At 43.4% G+C, this 18,532-nt stretch overlaps 1 protein-coding gene across 2 annotated transcripts in view; it reads left to right on the top strand.

Moving 5' to 3' along the window:
• Positions 1-2,166: 2,166 nt before the first annotated feature.
• Positions 2,167-18,532, top strand: part of LOC126428092 (aminopeptidase N-like) — a 332,543-nt gene continuing 316,177 nt past the window's right edge. Inside the window, exon 1 of one of the 2 annotated variants that reach the window (XM_050089984.1) lies at positions 2,167-2,218. The gene's annotated coding sequence lies outside the window, so the exon portion shown is untranslated. Of the gene's footprint in view, positions 2,219-12,041; positions 12,133-18,532 lie in introns of those variants that run through there. The other variant, XM_050089983.1, reaches the window with a different exon arrangement.

Genomic DNA, 18,532 nt, shown 5'->3' with positions numbered 1-18,532 from the left:
CTGGGACAATGAATTCACGGTGTTCTTATTTCAATTTCCAGGAGTGTACATTAAATTTTTTAGAAAGTTTGTACTCATATGCGAGCTAGGAGTACTGTAATCCTGACTAAGTTACTGTCGTATCAGGCGACTGTTAGGATCGGAGCGTAGCAATGATTTTTGAACAGTTCCCTAAACTGAGAGACACTAAGCAGTGTGGCCGGCCGGCGTGGCCGAGCGATTCTAGGCGCTACAGTCTGGTGCCGCGCGACCGCTACGGTCGCAGGTTCGAATCCTGCCTCGGGCATGGATGTGTGTGATGTCCTTAGGTTAGTTAGGTTTAAGTAGTTCTAAGTTCTAGGGGACTGATGATCTCAGCAGTTGAGTCCCATAGTGCTCAGAGCCATTTGAACCACTAAGCAGTGTCAGACGATTTCAGACTCTTCCAACAAATCGCTGCGTCCTCACTTCTATCTTCGTATGTGAGGACAATACTGATCCACTGTGCCCACTTTCAAGATGGTTCGCAGCGAAGATTGATTTTCGTGCCTCAACTTTACGATCTGATGTGACATGTTCGCTGAAACTGGCTTCCAGCCGTTTACTAGTTTACCCCACATAGCAACCATTGCGGCCGGGACTTGCAAATCTATAGATACCTGACCAATAGAAAGGATTTCTTTTATCGATACTATTTTTTGAAATTCTACCAAAGTTACCTGCAGCAGAAAACGCCACATTTACTTTCAGTTTTCTAAAAACTGAGGAAACTCTGTCACTAATTTTACCATAGTATGGTAAACAAATGTACTTACTGCTATCTTCAGCTACACTGAAACCATTTTCTTGTATATGCACGTAGTCCTAACTGGACTAGTAATGTCAGTGGCTGAGATCATACTGACACCGGTTTAGTGAAACCTTTCATTACGTTGCTTTACACGACGTAATTAAGTGGGTAACTATTGATCTTAGCAATATATTCTATTGTATTCGGCTCAGCATCATGTCTTGCACTTGAAAGTTAACTTTTTAACAACCAACTGATGGTGAAATTAAAGTATGCTTTCCCGTGCTGGCTGGGGTAATATGAACTGTAATTCATGATACTCTCGGTACTGGTGTTTTTTCTGTAAATCCCAAAAGCATTCTTCTCGTTTACCTTGCTATTAATTACAGGTAGCGACGAAGATGTTAAAACAAGTCTCAAGTTAAACGTCGTACATAGTAAAATCGAATCACATGTGAGATGGACTCAGCCGCGCGGATTAGCAAAGCGGTCTGAGGCGCTGCAGTCATGGACTGTACGGCTGGTCCCGGCGGAGGTTCGAGTCCTCCCTCGGGCATGGGTGTGTGTGTTTGTCCTTAGGATAATTTAGGTTAAGTAGTGTCTAAGCTTAGGGACTGATGACCTTAGCAGTTAAGTCCCATAAGATTTCACACACATTTCTTTTGAGATGGACTCAAAATATATCAATAAAATTTTAGATTTAAACGTTACTACTTTAATCAAGAAATCTGAAGAAAACTTTTTGAATTTTCCTGTGATTGTTGTTTTGCGATAATATGTCAATTAACGTAGCTAAGGCGAATTTATGGAATCGTTTCAATAATTTATAACGACCTTGCATTTACTGTACAAGTGAAGCGGTCGTGCGCTCATGCGCTGTTGGAAAGAAGTTCTTCGCCGTTTTCGGATGTGTTTTCGGGATGCTGTCGAGAAGAAAAATTGGAAATTTGTGGTAAGGTCTTATGGGACCAAACTGCTTAGGTCATCGGCCCCTAAGCCTACACACTACTTAAATTAACTTACGCTATGGACGCTATGGAACACACACACACACACACACACACACACACACACACACACACACACACACACACGCGCCCGAGGGAGGACTCGAACCTCCGACGGGGGGAGGAGGGGGGGGGAAGGCGGGGGGGGGGGGGGGAGCCGCACTGACCGTGACAAGGCGCCGTAGGCCGCGCGGCTACCCCGCGCTGCCTGTAGAGAAGAAAGCCTGGAAATTGTTCGCAAATGCATGATAGTTACATCAGATGTAAAAAGATCTGCCAGAAGGCTTTCTGATAAAATTATGATGAATTCCCTTGGGGACATCTGATATCGCAGGAGATGAACTTTGCGACAGTAACTTCCACGCACTTATCTTTCTGTTTCAGATCTCGGGAAGCTCTCACATCGCCGCACACCGAAGGCTCCCACCAAGAAGCAGCAAAGGTATCGTACGGTCACAAGCCTCTGATTATAGTGAAGCGTAGAGCAATCCGGCATGCATAGGTTGTAAGAGACCGAGAAAATTCCGATCAGAGAAGACTCGCATGGACCTGTCGTATCCAGCTGGACTAGGGATGGGAAAAACTGAAACCGGTATTTCTTGTTTGGTTTCGATTATAACAGCCGTGTTTTATTTTTTTACGAATAACCGACTAAAAAACCGAAATATCAATTAGACATAGCCTCAGTGCTGAAATTCGTTTTTAAATAAACCTTTTTTTAAAAAGGGAGTAATTTTTATTCGTAAAAATTGCATTCGTTTGAATTATTGCATCATTATACAGAGTGTTACAAAAAGGTATGGCCAAACTTTCAGGAAACACTCCTCACACACAAATAAAGAAAAGATGTTTTGTGGACATGTGTCCGGAAACGCTTAATTTCCATGTTACAGCTCATTTTAGTTTCGTCAGTATGTACTGTAATTCCTCGATTCACCGCCATGATTTCATACGGGATGCTCTACCTGTGGTGCTAGAACATGTGCCTTTACAAGCACGACACAACATGTGGTTCATGCACGATGGAGCTCCTGCACATTTCAGTCGAAGTGTTCGTACGCTTCTCAACAACAGATTCGGTGACCGATGGATTGGTAGAGGCGGACCAATTCCATGGCCTCCACGCTCTCCTGACCTCAACCCTCTTGACTTTCATTTATGGGGGCATTTGAAAGCTCTTGTCTACGCAATCCCGGTAGCAAATGTAGAGACTCTTCGTGCTCGTATTGTGGACGGCTGTGATACAATACGCCATTCTCGAGGGCTGCATCAGCGCATCAGGGATTCCATGCGACGGAGGGTGGATGCATGAATCCTCGCTAACGGAGGACATTTTGAACATTTCCTGTAACAAAGTGTTTGAAGTCACGCTGGTACGTTCTGTTGCTGTGTGTTTCCATTCCATGATTCATGTGATCTGAAGAGAAGTAATAAAACGAGCTCTAACATGGAAAGTAAGCGTTTCCGGTCACATGTCCACATTACATATTTTCTTTCTTTGTGTGTGAGGAATGTTTCCTGAAAGTTTGGCCGTACCTTTTTGTAACACCCTGTATAAAATGGGAAAACCGATCATTTCTGTTCTAATAACAGTGCCGACACGAACGGGGGAAAAAAAAAACCATGGCATAAAAATTGGCGGACCATTGGTGGGACAGTAGTGTCCGTGTTGCAGTGTGTCGTGATTTAAGGCAAGCGTGTACGTGCAGTATGCAGGAGCAGGACTTGTCCCCACCTCGTCTATACGGCAGTTTCCTCCCGTCGTCGCCGGATATCCGTTGTATTGCAGAATGCCACCAAACCTAGTCTGGAGCATTCGGGAGGACGACGGTTCAATCCCACGTCCGGCCATCCCGATTTAGGTTTTCCGTGATTTCCCTAAATCGCTCCAGGCAAATGCCGGGATGGTTCCTTTCAAAGGGCACGGCCGACTTCCTTCTCTGTCCTTCCCTAATCCGATGAGACCGATGACCTCGATGTCTGGTCTCCTTCCCCAAAACAACCAACCAGCCAACCAACCAACCAACCAACCTAGTCTAGAAATGAGTCACGGAGTCACGTGGCAATTCAGTACAGTGTTTCGTTTGCTTTAAAAAGTTAAGAGCCTGCGATATCTATCAAGCGCTCACCATCTGCAGCATCGTCGACAGGACTGACTGCGGACCTTTGGTACAGAGCCGAGTGGAGGGTCTGAATCAGAGGCTGAGACGGTTCTGCGACCGTGTGGGCTGCAGATTCCTCGACTTGCGCCATAGGGTGGTGGGGTTTCGGGTTCCGCTGGATAGGTCAGGAGTCCACTACACGCAACAAGCGACTACACGGGTAGCAGGGGTTGTGTGGCGTGGGCTGGGCGGTTTTTTTAGGTTAGATGGCCTTGGGCAAGTACAGAAAGGGCAACAGCCTCAACGGGTGCGGGGCAAAGTCAGGACATGCGGGGACCAAGCAGCAATCGGTATTGTAATTGTCAACTGTCGAAGCTGCGTTGGTAAAGTACCAGAACTTCAAGCGCTGATAGAAAGCACCGAAGCTGAAATCGTTATAGGTACAGAAAGCTGGCTTAAGCCAGAGATAAATTCTGCCGAAATTTTTACAAAGGTACAGACGGTGTTTAGAAAGGATAGATTGCATGCAACCGGTGGTGGAGTGTTCGTCGCTGTTAGTAGTAGTTTATCCTGTAGTGAAGTAGAAGTGGATAGTTCCTGTGAATTATTATGGGTGGAGGTTACACTCAACAACCGAACTAGGTTAATAATTGGCTCCTTTTACCGACCTCCCGACTCAGCAGCATTAGTGGCAGAACAACTGAGAGAAAATCTGGAATACATTTCACATAAATTTTCTCAGCATGTTATAGTCTTAGGTGGAGATTTCAATTTACCAGATATAGACTGGGACACTCAGATGTTTAGGACGGGTGGTAGGGACAGAGCATCCAGTGACATTATACTGAGTGCACTATCCGAAAATTACCTCGAGCAATTAAACAGAGAACCGACTCGTGGAGATAACATCTTGGACCTACTGATAACAAACAGACCCGAACTTTTCGACTCTGTATGTACAGAACAGGGAATCAGTGATCATAAGGCCGTTGCAGCATCCCTGAATATGGAAGTTAATAGGAATATAAAAAAAGGGAGGAGGGTTTATCTGTTTAGCAAGAGTAATAGAAGGCAGATTTCAGACTACCTAACAGATCAAAACGAAAATTTCTGTTCCGACACTGACAATGTTGAGTGTTTATGGAAAAAGTTCAAGGCAATCGTAAAATGCGTTTTAGACAGGTACGTGCCGAGTAAAACTGTGAGGGACGGGAAAAACCCACCGTGGTACAACAACAAAGTTAGGAAACTACTGCGAAAGCAAAGAGAGCTTCACTCAAAGTTTAAACGCAGCCAAAACCTCTCAGACAAACAGAAGCTCAACGATGTCAAAGTTAGCGTAAGGAGGGCTATGCGTGAAGCGTTCAGTGAATTCGAAAGTAAAATTCTATGTACCGACTTGACAGAAAATCCTAGGAAGTTCTGGTCTTACGTTAAATCAGTAAGTGCCTCGAAACAGCATATCCAGACACTCCGGGATGATGATGGCATTAAAACAGAGGATGACACGCGTAAAGCTGAAATACTAAACACCTTTTTCCAAAGCTGTTTCACAGAGGAAGGCCGCACTGCAGTTCCTTCTCTAAATCCTCGCACAAACGAAATAATGGCTGACATCGAAATAAGTGTCCAAGGAATAGAAAAGCAACTGGAATCACTCAATAGAGGAAAGTCCACTGGACCTGACGGGATACCAATTCGATTCTACACAGAGTACGCGAAAGAACTTGCCCCCCTTCTAACAGCCGTGTACCGCAAGTCTCTAGAGGAACGGAGAGTTCCAAATGATTGGAAAAGAGCACAGATAGTCCCAGTCTTCAAGAAGGGTCGTCGAGCAGATGCGCAAAACTATAGACCTATATCTCTGACGTCGATCTGTTGTAGAATTTTAGAACATGTTTTTTGCTCGCGTATCATGTCGTTTTTGGAAACCCAGAATCTACTATGTAGGAATCAACATGGATTCCGGAAACAGCGATCGTGTGAGACCCAACTCGCTTTATTTGTTCATGAGACCCAGAAAATATTAGATACAGGCTCCCAGGTAGATGCTATTTTTCTTGACTTCCGGAAGGCGTTCGATACAGTTCCGCACTGTCGCCTGATAAACAAAGTAAGAGCCTACGGAATATCAGACCAGCTGTGGGGCTGGATTGAAGAGTTTTTAGCAAACAGAACACAGCATGTTGTTATCAATGGAGAGACGTCTACAGACGTTAAAGTAACCTCTGGCGTGCCACAGGGGAGTGTTATGGGACCATTGCTTTTCACAATATATATAAATGACCTAGTAGATAGTGTCGGAAATTCCATGCGGCTTTTCGCGGATGATGCTGTAGTATACAGAGAAGTTGCAGCATTAGAAAATTGTAGCGAAATGCAGGAAGATCTGCAGCGGATAGGCACTTGGTGCAGGGAGTGGCAACTGACCCTAAACATAGACAAATGTAATGTATTGCGAATACATAGAAAGAAGGATCCTTTATTGTATGATTATATGATAGCGGAACAAACACTGGTAGCAGTTACTTCTGTAAAATATCTGGGAGTATGCGTGCGGAACGATTTGAAGTGGAATGATCATATAAAATTAATTGTTGGTAAGGCGGGTACCAGGTTGAGATTCCTTGGGAGAGTGCTTAGAAAATGTAGTCCATCAACAAAGGAGGTGGCTTACAAAACACTCGTTCGACCTATACTTGAGTATTGCTCATCAGTCTGGGATCCGTACCAGATCGGTCTGACGGAGGAGATAGAGAAGATCCAAAGAAGAGCGGCGCGTTTCGTCACAGGGTTATTTGGTAACCGTGATAGCGTTACGGAGATGTTTAATAAAGTCAAGTGGCAGACTCTGCAAGAGAGGCGCTCTGCATCGCGGGGTAGCTTGCTCGCCAGGTTTCGAGAGGGTGCGTTTCTGGATGAGGTATCGAATATATTGCTTCCCCCTACTTATACCTCCCGAGGAGATCACGAATGTAAAATTAGAGAGATTAGAGCGCGCACGGAGGCTTTCAGACAGTCGTTCTTCCCGCGAACCATACGCGACTGGAACAGGAAAGGGAGGTAATGACAGTGGCACGTAAAGTGCCCTCCGCCACACACTGTTGGGTGGCTTGCGGAGTATAAATGTAGATGTAGATGTAGATAATAAGGGGAAGAAAATAATGGCGGAAAGGTTATCGCCAAAATATCGTGGGACTTCAACGACCGCATCCGGCTGGACACCCGAGAGCCCTGGAAACATCACATACGCCGGGAAAGCCTCCGATCACATATAATAAAATTATAAATTAAAAACTCAACAATAATTCATTCATAGTTTTCGGTGAAAACAGAAAGTAGGTGATCTGCTGCCGGTGTCTACATAATATGCTTTTACTTGCTTGTAGCTCTTGAAAACGGACAAATTAACACGAAAACCAGAGTGTTCGGCCTCGGTTTTCACCCTGTAACACTGACTATTCGTAACGCCCAAATTGTGACATGATCCCCGATCACAACATGGTTTGCGAGCAGTTTCAAAAAATTAGGTTCAGTAGTAGAATTCCGGTGATATTTTGTAGTATTTAGCAACTTGCCGCTTTTCGAGAAAAGCAGCGAACAGCGGTCGGAATGAGCTTTCTTTTATTTACGTATTTGATTTAATATCTTGATAGTACGAATCTGGAAACTGAGAGTGTAAAAATTTCCCATCTTAGTTAGATGTCAGTGTTTATTACAAGAAATAAAAAAAACCGAAACTCGGTTAATTGACAAACCGCTAACAGTCGGGTTATATTCCGGATAGCCGAAACGGTTAACGTGACCGCTTGCGGGAAGTGGGAAATCTGGGTTCGAGCACCGGTGCAGCACAAATTTTCACATGCCACTAGTCTGTAATACCTCCATAGCTAAAACGGCTGATGTCTAACATAATCGCATTCAGCAAATTTATTATTTCGAATTAGTTTGTTAAGATTTCCGGCCAATAGGAGAAACATTCCAGTTACTGCCCTATGCAACAAAAACTGCAGCAGACATGTTATTTATAATAGTTAACATCGGGTACTGCAGATCATACTTCTATCTAAATAATAAAGCTCCAAAATCATCTGGAAAACATAAAGTGAAAAAAATTGCAGGTAGCCAGACGCAGTCTGATACCTTTCGATTCTTAGGTTACGAAACTACTGATCAAGCCACAGTTCGAACACGATTGCAGTATCTACGTTACGTGGTATATATACAAATGTTTATAGGTTGTAACCACAGATGTCTTTATTTTTTAATAATGACAATATGTACCAAAAACGAGTGGCTTTTCATAAATCATGATTGCGCTGTAGCATTGAAACGATATGCTCTCATACTTTTTTTTTTTTGGTCATCAGTCTACTGACTGGTTTGATGCGGCCCGCCACGAATTCCTTTCCTGTGCTAACCTCTTCATCTCAGAGTAGCACTTGCAACCTACGTCCTCAATTATTTGCTTGACGTATTCCAATCTCTGTCTTCCTCTACAGTTTTCGCCCTCTACAGCTCCCTCTAGTACCATGGAAGTCATTCCCTCATGTCTTAGCAGATGTCCTATCATCCTGTCCCTTCTCCTTATCAGTGTTTTCCACATATTTCTTTCCTCTCAGATTCTGCGTAGAACCTCCTCATTCCTTACCTTATCAGTCCACCTAATTTTCAACATTCGTCTATAGCACAGCATCTCAAATGCTTCAATTCTCTTCTGTTCCGGTTTTCCCACAGTCCATGTTTCACTACCATACAATGCTGTACTCCAGACGTACATCCTCAGAAATTTCTTCCTCAAATTAAGGCCGGTATATGATATTAATAGACTTCTTTTGGCCAGAAATGCCTTTTTTGCCATAGCGAGTCTGCTTTTGATGTCCTCCTTGCTCCGTCTGTCATTGGTTATTTTACTACCTAGGTAGCAGAATTCCTTAACTTCATTGACTTCGTTACCGTCAATCCTGATGTTAAGTTTCTCGCTGTTCTCATTACCTTCGTCTTTCTCCGATTTACTCTCAAACCAAACTGTGTACTCATTAGACTGTTCATTCCGTTCAGCAGATCATTTAATTCTTCTTCACTTTCACTCAGGATAACAATGTCATCAGCGAATCGTATCATTGATATCCTTTCACCTCGTATTTTAATTCCACTCCTGAACCTTTCTCTCATACTACAGGAGTTAAAATACGAAAAGCATGAAATACGATAAACTTTTACCTACCAATATGTAGTTTCCTGTCATTCTATTACAACAAACTGTACAAAAAACGGTGCGTTTTCGAGAAGTCCTCAGTGTACTGCTGGTTTGAAACAGCTTATATTGATACTATGCATCTTACAATATAAAAACCGCCAAACACAGTGTTCCACTCCATATTTCTTAATGCAATAGGGCGTCTCTTAAGCTCTGCTTGTGACGTAAAGCCGGTGCTACATCTCATTGGCCATGTTCTCCACGAGAGGCAGATTCTTCCTTTAACGATTTCCAAGTAGTGGAATATCTGCGTGGAGTTCCACGGTGTGACGTCACCAGTGCACGAACGTTTTCACTTACTGCGATGAGACGCCGTAACAATTGCTACACCCAGCTACTTGTGTGAGTTGGGATTGTGCAGGAAACTGGCTGCGTTCATTTCAACGGAACCAGCCTGGCATTTGTCATACGTGACTTCGGAGATGTATGACGAAAATAAAAAAATTGGCAAAGTGCAAGTAGGACTCTTGCATTGAGCGTTTCGTATAAATTTACCTACACAAAGTTCAACCATCCTCGCAATCGAGAACCTCAACGATTTTTGCATGTTATCGATACTGATACTGGAAAGGAATTCCTAGACCTCAGACAAAGCCCAGACCTACAGGAAGAAGCGAGGAAGGGACTTCAGTTTTATATGTTCAGACAGAGAAGATTTAATAAAACATGTTCAAATGGCAAAAGATATTTTTATTTGATGTAATTACAGTTCAACAAGTTTCTAAATTTTTTACTTTAGGTATACTGTGAAACCTTGCTTCCTGTCAAATTTCATGATTCTAGGTCAACGGGACGTATCCTACACTCACGCTCATATATTAAGAATAATGCTGATACATGGTGAAACGCCGCTCTGGTAGGCCGTTTGCGGGTTTAAATCACCTCGGGGTATGACCGTGCTGTGCATTTGACCTGAGGTCGTCGCACGGCGGAGCTGGCAGCAGTCCACATACGCAGAGGTGTGTTGGTGCATGTCAGAGTACGGTGCAGCGGGTAAGTGTGCAGACGTTTTCAGACGTGCTAATGATGACGGTGTGTTGAAAATGGCCCAAAGAACACATATTGATGACGTTATGAGTGGTAGAATACTAGGGCGACTGGAGGCTGGTCAAACACAGCAGGTCGTAGCACGGGCCCTCTGTGTGCCACAAAGTGTGATCTCAAGATTATGGCAACGATTCCAGCAGACAGGAAACATGTCCAGGCGCTACAGTGCGGGGCGTCCACAGTGTACAGCACCACAAGAAGACCGATATCTCACCATCAGTGCCCGCAGACAGCCTTGCTCGGGACCTTACCGCAGCCACTGGAACAGTTTTCTCCAGACACACAGTCTACAGACGACTGAACAGACATGGTTTATTCGCCCGGAGACCTGAAAGGTGCATTCCACTGACCCCTGGTCACAGGATAGCCTGTAAAGCCTGGTGTAAAGAACGCAGTACATGGTCAATGGAACAGTGGTCCCAGGTTATGTTCACGGACGAGTCCAGGTGTAGTCTGAATCTCACCGGGTTTTCATCTGGCGTGAACCAGGAACCAGATACCAACCCGTCAGTGTCCTTGAAAGGGACCTGTATGGAGGTGGTGATTTGATGGTGTGGGGTGGGATTATCATTGGTACACGTACACGTACACGTAAACCTCCATGTCTTTGACAGAGGAACTGTAACAGGTCAGGTGTGTCGGGACGTCATTTTGCATCAGCATGTCCGCCTTTTCAGGGGTGCAGTGGATCCCACCCTCTTGATGGATGATAACGCACGGCCCCACCGAGGTGCCATCATGGAGGGTACCTTGAAGATATAAGGCGAATGGAGTGGTCTGCCTGTTCTACAGTCCTAAACCCCATCGAGCACGTCTGGGATGCTCTCGGTCGACGTATCGCTGTACGTCTTCAAACGCCTACGACACTTCAGGAGCTCCGACAGGCACTGGTGCAAGAATGGGAGGCTATACCCCAGCAGCTGCTCGACCACCTGATCCAGAGTATGCCAACCCATTGTGCGGCCTGTGTACGTGTACATGGTGATCATATCCCATACTGATGTAGGGGTACATGTGCAGGAAACAGTGGCGTTTTGTAGCACATGTGTTTCGGGACGGTTTTCTCAACTTATCACCAATACCGAGCACTTACAGATCTGTGTCGTGTGTGTTCCCTACGTGCCTATGCTATTAGCGCCAGTTTTGTGTAGTGCCACGTTGTGTGGCACCACATTCTGCAATTATCCTTAATGTATGAGCATGAGTTTCAAGTTGATACGTTCACTCATTCCTGAGAAAAAAAGGTCCTAGCAGACGGCCGGACAGCCAGTCCGATTGAAAATAACAAATTTTTTTCGTGTAATATAATTACAAATTAAACAATTTTCAGATTTTTTCATTTTATTGTACTGTGAAACCCTGCTTCTTCCCAAATTTCATAATTCTAGGTCAATGGGAAGTACCCTATAGTATTTGATGAGTAAGTTTTAGAGTATAGAAATATGTGACAAAAATAGGTCGTACCTTTTGATTGCAGCGACTTAGAAACTTTAATTTTTTACACCGCCAAGGGGCTGTATACCGTAGTATGTGACACAAATTTCAACTTGATATGTGTATCCGTCCATGAGGAAAAAAAAGGATTTCTGACAGATAGACGGACGGCAACGTAACCCTATGAGGATTCCGCTTTTACCGGTTGAGGTACGAGACCTTAAAACAACTGTCCCCATACGCGGTGAGCCGCTACTTCCGCCTGTTCCTGACGCTGAACTCCACGGCGACGTGTGTATTACCTCTAGGTGCAAGTTTCGCTCCTCAAAAGATAGCGCTTGGAGGCCAACCGGCTTTGGTATCGGGTCAGCTGACTCGGCTAGCGCTTCGTAAAGCCACGGCTTTCAGCAGTGCCAGCCCAGGACGCCTGCAATCCACCAGTTCGCGGGCATATCCTCAGGACTGCGAGAGCTCCACACACGGCAGGCAACCGCTCTGCGCTGAGTCACCGAGGTAACCACTGTCTCTGCTGTGAGCTTTCTATTGAAAATTGTCTGCATGAGATACATTTATTTCAAAAAGTTCCTCCTCGTGTAACGTGTACTTCAGGTGTCGTATTCAGCTGCTGAGCAAAACTGATTGTTGGGTGGCCCTGTGTTGCGCATGTGAACAGTGTCGTGAAATAAAACTCTAAGCTTCATGAAATGTAAGTTATGAAATAAAGAAAATGAATGTAATGAAATGCCGAAAAAAGTGATTGTGTGCTCAGTGAAAATTACATAACCAAAATTCAGTACCGTAGTACATCATGAATATTGCTTGATAATGAAGTGCAATGTTTGGCGTGGAATATCCACAAAAATAAATTGCTTCTCTGATCGGAAGAAAATTGTTGAAAATACCAGTGCTGCCGCTGAAAATTTATCTGCTTGCTAGCGCACCTGACATTCCCGACTGCACCCTGTTTGCTCAAGAATGCAAGGTGAGACCTGGCCTGAAATAAGTGACTTACCTCTTGCCCAGCATCATGTTTTGTGTCTGATGTCCTGACATTCTCGAACCCAAATACAAATCAGCCGATGCTGCAGCTATAGGAAAGCAAATCTACCCACTTTCTTTCTTTCTTTCGCTTACGCCATAGTCCCGCAGCAATCGCAGGGTTGGCGTGGTTAGAACGGATTTGGCAAGGTTTTAGGGGTGACCGTATACCCCTTCCTGCCGCCACCCCGTACCCCCAGGGGTGGAATCAGTGTACCCCAACTGTCTGCGTCTAGTATAAATTGTGAAATAATGCGAACGTGATTCAAATTTCTACGACGCGTGTAACTGAGGTGGAACGTGGGGACCAGCCCAGTATTCTCCTAGCGGGATGTGGAAAACCGCCTAAAAACCACATCCAGTCTGGCCGGCACACCGGCCCTCGTTGGTAATCCGCCGGGCGGATTAGATCCGGGGCCGACGCGCCTATCCAAGTCCAGGAAGCAGAGCGTTAGCGCTCTCGGCTACCCTGGCGGGTCGAAAGCAAATGTACCCACTACAAATGTATTATTATTATTATTATTATTGTCGGAAACAATATGTTGCTGAGAATCACCCGGTATGATAAGATAATTTTTATTGCTGAACAAGCTTGATGGATGCTTAAAAACTGGGTAACACAGGACGATATGTGGCACGTATTGAGAGCGTTGACTGTCGAATCTGGCACCCTGGCTGTCCGTTTCAGAGTTGGAATGTCCCATGCGTCAAGCTCCAACAACTATTCCGCGTTAAAAATCTGTTAATTCACGTCGCGCTTCCACAATCACGTCGGAAACTTTGTCACATGAATCACTTGAGTACCGATGACGGCTGCGTCATGCACAGCCATTTTATACCTTGTGTACGCGATACTTCTGCCATCTGTATATGTGGATATCGGTGTCTCATGAGGGATTTTTTTTTTTTCAGCTCAATGTGTATCCGATGTGTGAAGTTGGCGTAGCAGTAGTGCTAAAGTCTTTGGTTTCAGATAAACCTTAAAAGAAAACAGATCTGGTAGTGTGTTCTGCCGCTTCTGAAAGATCGATGTCGTCTTTGAATGATATTGTTCTTATAAAGGAAGTCAAGTTACGTTATAGTACTAGTACTTACAGACAGGTTGTGAAAGGTCTCTGTTGGATTCCTTTCATGTTTAATTTCTTAAATCTGTTGTCATTTACGGCATAAATTCCTCTTCTAAATTTACTGTGGCGTTTCTGACTATCTGGGAGGAGACTGAGTAGTGGAATGTGTTACTTTTACACATAAACAAGAACGATCTGTCACACTACTACACTTTAAAACACAGTTTATATGTAATTCATGTCACACAGTCTCATACGGAACCTACATCCGCTTTCTTTTATATACTGTATATGATAAGATACTGTCATCCCCCTTCCCTTCTGTGTGAGAGGATGAATGAGCAAATGTATTTCTAGTTGCATGCTTGAGGGTAGCAGACAAGCCTGTCTGCTAGAGAACAGTAGGACCAACGTCGGAACAGGTAGCTACGCTTTCTAAAAGCAAAGAGGTTTCTATCCTTAGTATGGTCCTGTCAGTCCGTTGTCATGTTGGTATAGGAAGCTGCCCCTCTGGCCACTTCCGTTTGTATTTGTGAGCCACCCCTCAGGAAGGGACCGGTCAGTCTGTCCGTGGCGAGCGTCTGAAGTGGTAAGATCTCCGGCTAAGCGCATGTCTGCTAAGTCCGTAGGACAATGGATTTCTTAAGTTCAGCCTAACTGAAAATTTAATGACCTTTATTTCAGGTTTAGCTCTAAAATATCTAATGTCATCTCAAATTGCAACGCAGTGTAATTCGCGTGTGAAGTTCAGATTATTTTCCGGTAGTTGCCTTGTCACTACTTTGTGAGTAAAGTGGAACCACGTATTGATCAGTAACTCTATCTAAGATCATCAATCTTAAATGCCAATGTGCGTGAGATTATAACGTCTCGTCTTGACAGTATTTTTCAATATAGCAACTTTTCTTTATGTTCAACCCACGTGGGGTGTACTTTGTGAGACCACTACCACGTGCTTATATAATTGTTTGACCCATCAGGTTAATAGTAAGACGTTAGTAACCAGTTCGAGGTTTTTCTTTTGTAAATTGCTTTTCGATCTAATTTATTTTAATTATCAAAATTATTGTGGAGTTACACTCTTTGTGTAAACCAAGTTGACCACGTGAAGCATGTGGTGTAATCATCAAAGTAGCCCTCAGCTATTCTTTTCTGGAAGATTTCACAGAGTGTTAGTACGAAATTAGTGTATCAGTGTGTGGTAATTACATGACGGACAGGATAGTGCTACGAACGTAATTTCTTTGGGTGAAAATTGAATCGGTTGGTTGTAGTTAATTTCCTCTTGCATATGTTTCAACGTTCTTCGTGTGTTATTTTATGAATGCAGTGTTGTATGTAGTCTCCCAATCTTGGCTCCATATTTGATGTGTTCCGTAAGATTACAAACTCACATTTTCCACAATCCTAAATAAGACACCAGTTTATTTATGAATCAAGTTTAATATCCTGAAATTTCAATGATCAATGTTAAAATAAATTTCCAAATATAAACTGATTTATTTCTTTTTATTTAAATTCTCTTATATATATATATATCACCGGTTGTCGTATGACTATTAAAAGATTATAATTAATGTTAGTCTAGATGGGAATTTGGTAAGCTAGACTGGATACCTGGTGAAACAGTTGCTCAGTAATGCAAGGTTAACTTCCCCAGACAGCTCACAGCTTTTAAACCGCTTTTATTGTCTAGCACCGCTTACATAGAAAAATCAAAGCAACAAGGTTACAGTTGCGCAATAAATATTCCGCATTGGATTAATTCATTATAGAAATTTTAGATATTGACAAGTAATTGTTCCTCGTAAAAGTTATTGTTTGCCCTGTAGCTGAATTTTTAATTTCAAGATTTTGAAAGAGCGTTTTTGGTTTTGTCGGCAAGAAAATCAATTGTTCAAAATGGTTCAAATGACTCTGAGCACTATGGGACTTAACATCTATGGTCATCAGTCCCCTAGAACTTAGAACTACTTAAACCTAACTAACCTAAGGACATCACACAACACCCAGTCATTTAAAGGAAAAGGGCGCCACAAATTTGACAGAAAAGCTTATTATTTGTCTGTCATTCTTATAAAATAAGAAAAGAGAAAGGAAATTACAACAACAATAATAAATTAAAAACCATACAATTAATTTTTAGTTCATAACAAAAATAGTAGTTAGCGGGTCTGCTGCTTGTGTCTACATAATATGCCTTTACCTACTTGCAGGCCTTAGGAACGAAGAACTTAACACGAAAAATAGTTCGCCAATCTCAGTTTGTACCACTTAGCTCTGACTATTCGTGTGTCGAAATAGTGGTATGATCCTCAAGTACAACACGATTTTTTAACACATTAAAAAAAATCAGTTGGAGTATATTCGAGAATGTTTTATGCTATTCGTACCCTCATTACTTTCCAACAAGGGAATTCAACAGTAGACGGACTAACATTCCTTTTACGTACCTTTTTTATTTGGTATTTTGATTCTATGTATCTTAAAACACACAAGGAATTGTGCAATTTTTCAGCCTTTGTCCGATAGCTACGTTAATTGTCCGAAATAATAGCAATAAAAAAATCCTAAAATCGGTTATTTCAGAAACCGGTTATTTTGAGCGGTTGTAACAGTCAGATTAAACTGGAGATTAAAAAAAAAGTTTTATCCGAAAACCGGTTGTTTCAACGACAATCGCCAACCCTAGTTGTCACAGAATGTAATGTTGTGCGGCGAAGTAATACAGTACTGCTCTTTTCTCTAACTGGCAATAAAGCACTAGGAAAAGTAACTACCGTAAAATGCGTAGGAGGAACCACACAAAATGCATCGTATGAAAAGCAGATGTCAGGCTGAAATCCATTCGAATGACATTAAGGGAATGTATTAGGTTGCTGCAGAATCTCGTAGCGTCTTTCCGTAAGTTTAATAAACACAACAGATATACAGACAGAGATTTTAAGTCATCAATAGTATATTCTTCACTATTTACAACAGCTTGCCAACCCTGGGGTAACTTTTCGATTCCGCGGCTGTAGTAATCACGTGGTTTTGAGGCGAAGAACTCGTCGAGCCGTGTTCGGAACACATCTTCTTCCGGAAGTGAAGTCCCTTGAAGTTTGTTCGGTAGAGAGCAGAAAAGGTGAAAATCTGAGGGCGCTAGATCAGGTGAGCGAGGTGGGTGAGGAATGACTTGCCAACCCAACTCTTGTATAGTGTTTCTTGTCAGTCTAGCAGAATGAGGGCGTGCGTTATCGTGGAGTGGTATCACTTGACGCAGCCTTCCTGATCGTCGTTCTCGGATTGCACCTGCAAGACGTCATAGTTGTAGCCAATGAATCTCAGCAGTGATGGCTACACATCGGGGAAGTACTTTGTAGTCCACCAGACCGTCGCTCTTCCACCAGATGCATAACATTATCTCCTGTGGATGCACTCAGTCTTTGTACGGGGAGCTGCTGCTTTGTTTGGGCTCAACCATTCCTTTCTTTTACTTAGCATAAAGACACCATTTGTCGTCACCAATACCGATACAGGATAGGAATGGTTGGTAGTGCACAGCTTGTGATTGATGACGAGCAAGCAGAGATGCACATATGGCAAGCCGCTGATTTGTGTGATTTTGGCTTAAAGCATACGGTACACGTACACCCGATTTTTTAATCTTCCCCATCGCATGCAAATGTCGCCCGATGGTGGTATGTTCACAGTTCATCACATTTCCCAGTTCTCGCGTACGCTGACGCGGATAGTTGTGGATTAACGCATTTAAACGATTTTCATCAAACCGCGACAGTCTTCCTGAGCGTGGAGAGTCACTGATCTCAAAACGATCCTACTTAAAACGAGGAAGCCATTTTCTTGGTGTGCGCTGTCCAGTGGCATTACGTCAATACACAGCGCAAATATTTTTGGCTGCATCCGCTGCTGTTACACCTCTTCTGAATCGAAACAGAAGAATATGACGGAAATGTTCCGAATTATCCACGTGACACTCCATTTTCTAGCGTCCCCAGCTTCACTTACTGTCTCCAAATGACAAAATGACATCATGCAAACTCAAATACCAACAGTGAACTACAAATAAAAAAATATAATCGGCAAATAAACCCATAGCCACCGGAATACCAACAGGCAAAGGAAAAACTCTATGGACGCATATACCAACCTAATAATTCATCCAGTAATTAAATTTCTTACAATACACTTATTCGACAGATTCTACAGTATTGTTCATCGCCGGCCGCTGTGGCCGAATGGTTCTAGGCGCTACAGTCTGGAACCGCGCGACCGCTACGGTCGTAGGTTCGAATCCTGCCTCGGGCATGGATGTGTGTGCTGTCCTTAGGTTAGTTAGGTTTAAGTAGTTCAAAGTTCTAGGGGACGGATCTAACTTCTAAGTCACATAGTGCTCAGAGCCATTATTGTTCATCTTGCTGTGGCCCTTACCAAGTAGGATTTACAAAAATGGTTCAAATGGCTCTGAGAACTATGGGGCTTAACTTATGAGGTCATCAGTCCCCTAGAACTTAGAACTACTTAAACCTAACTAACCTAAGGACATCACACACATCCATGCCCGAGGCAGGATTCGAACCTGCGACCGTAGTGGTCGCGCGGTTCCAGACTGTAGCGCCTAGGATTTACGGCACAAATAGAAAATATCTAACGCAGAGCTGCGCGTTTCGTCAGAACATAGTTTAGTAAGCGCAAGAGGCTTAAGGAGATGGTCAATAAAGTCCAGTCGCAGACTGCAAGCGAGACGTCGTGCATCACAGAGAGGCTTATTCTTAAAAATCAGAAAGCGTGCGTTCCAAGAAGGG

The sequence above is a fragment of the Schistocerca serialis genome, chromosome 12 (genome assembly GCF_023864345.2).
Source record: "Schistocerca serialis cubense isolate TAMUIC-IGC-003099 chromosome 12, iqSchSeri2.2, whole genome shotgun sequence".
NCBI lineage: Eukaryota > Metazoa > Arthropoda > Insecta > Orthoptera > Acrididae > Schistocerca > Schistocerca serialis.
The sequence above is the reverse complement of the archived record's forward strand: the minus strand, read 5'-3'. Positions and strand labels throughout refer to the sequence as shown.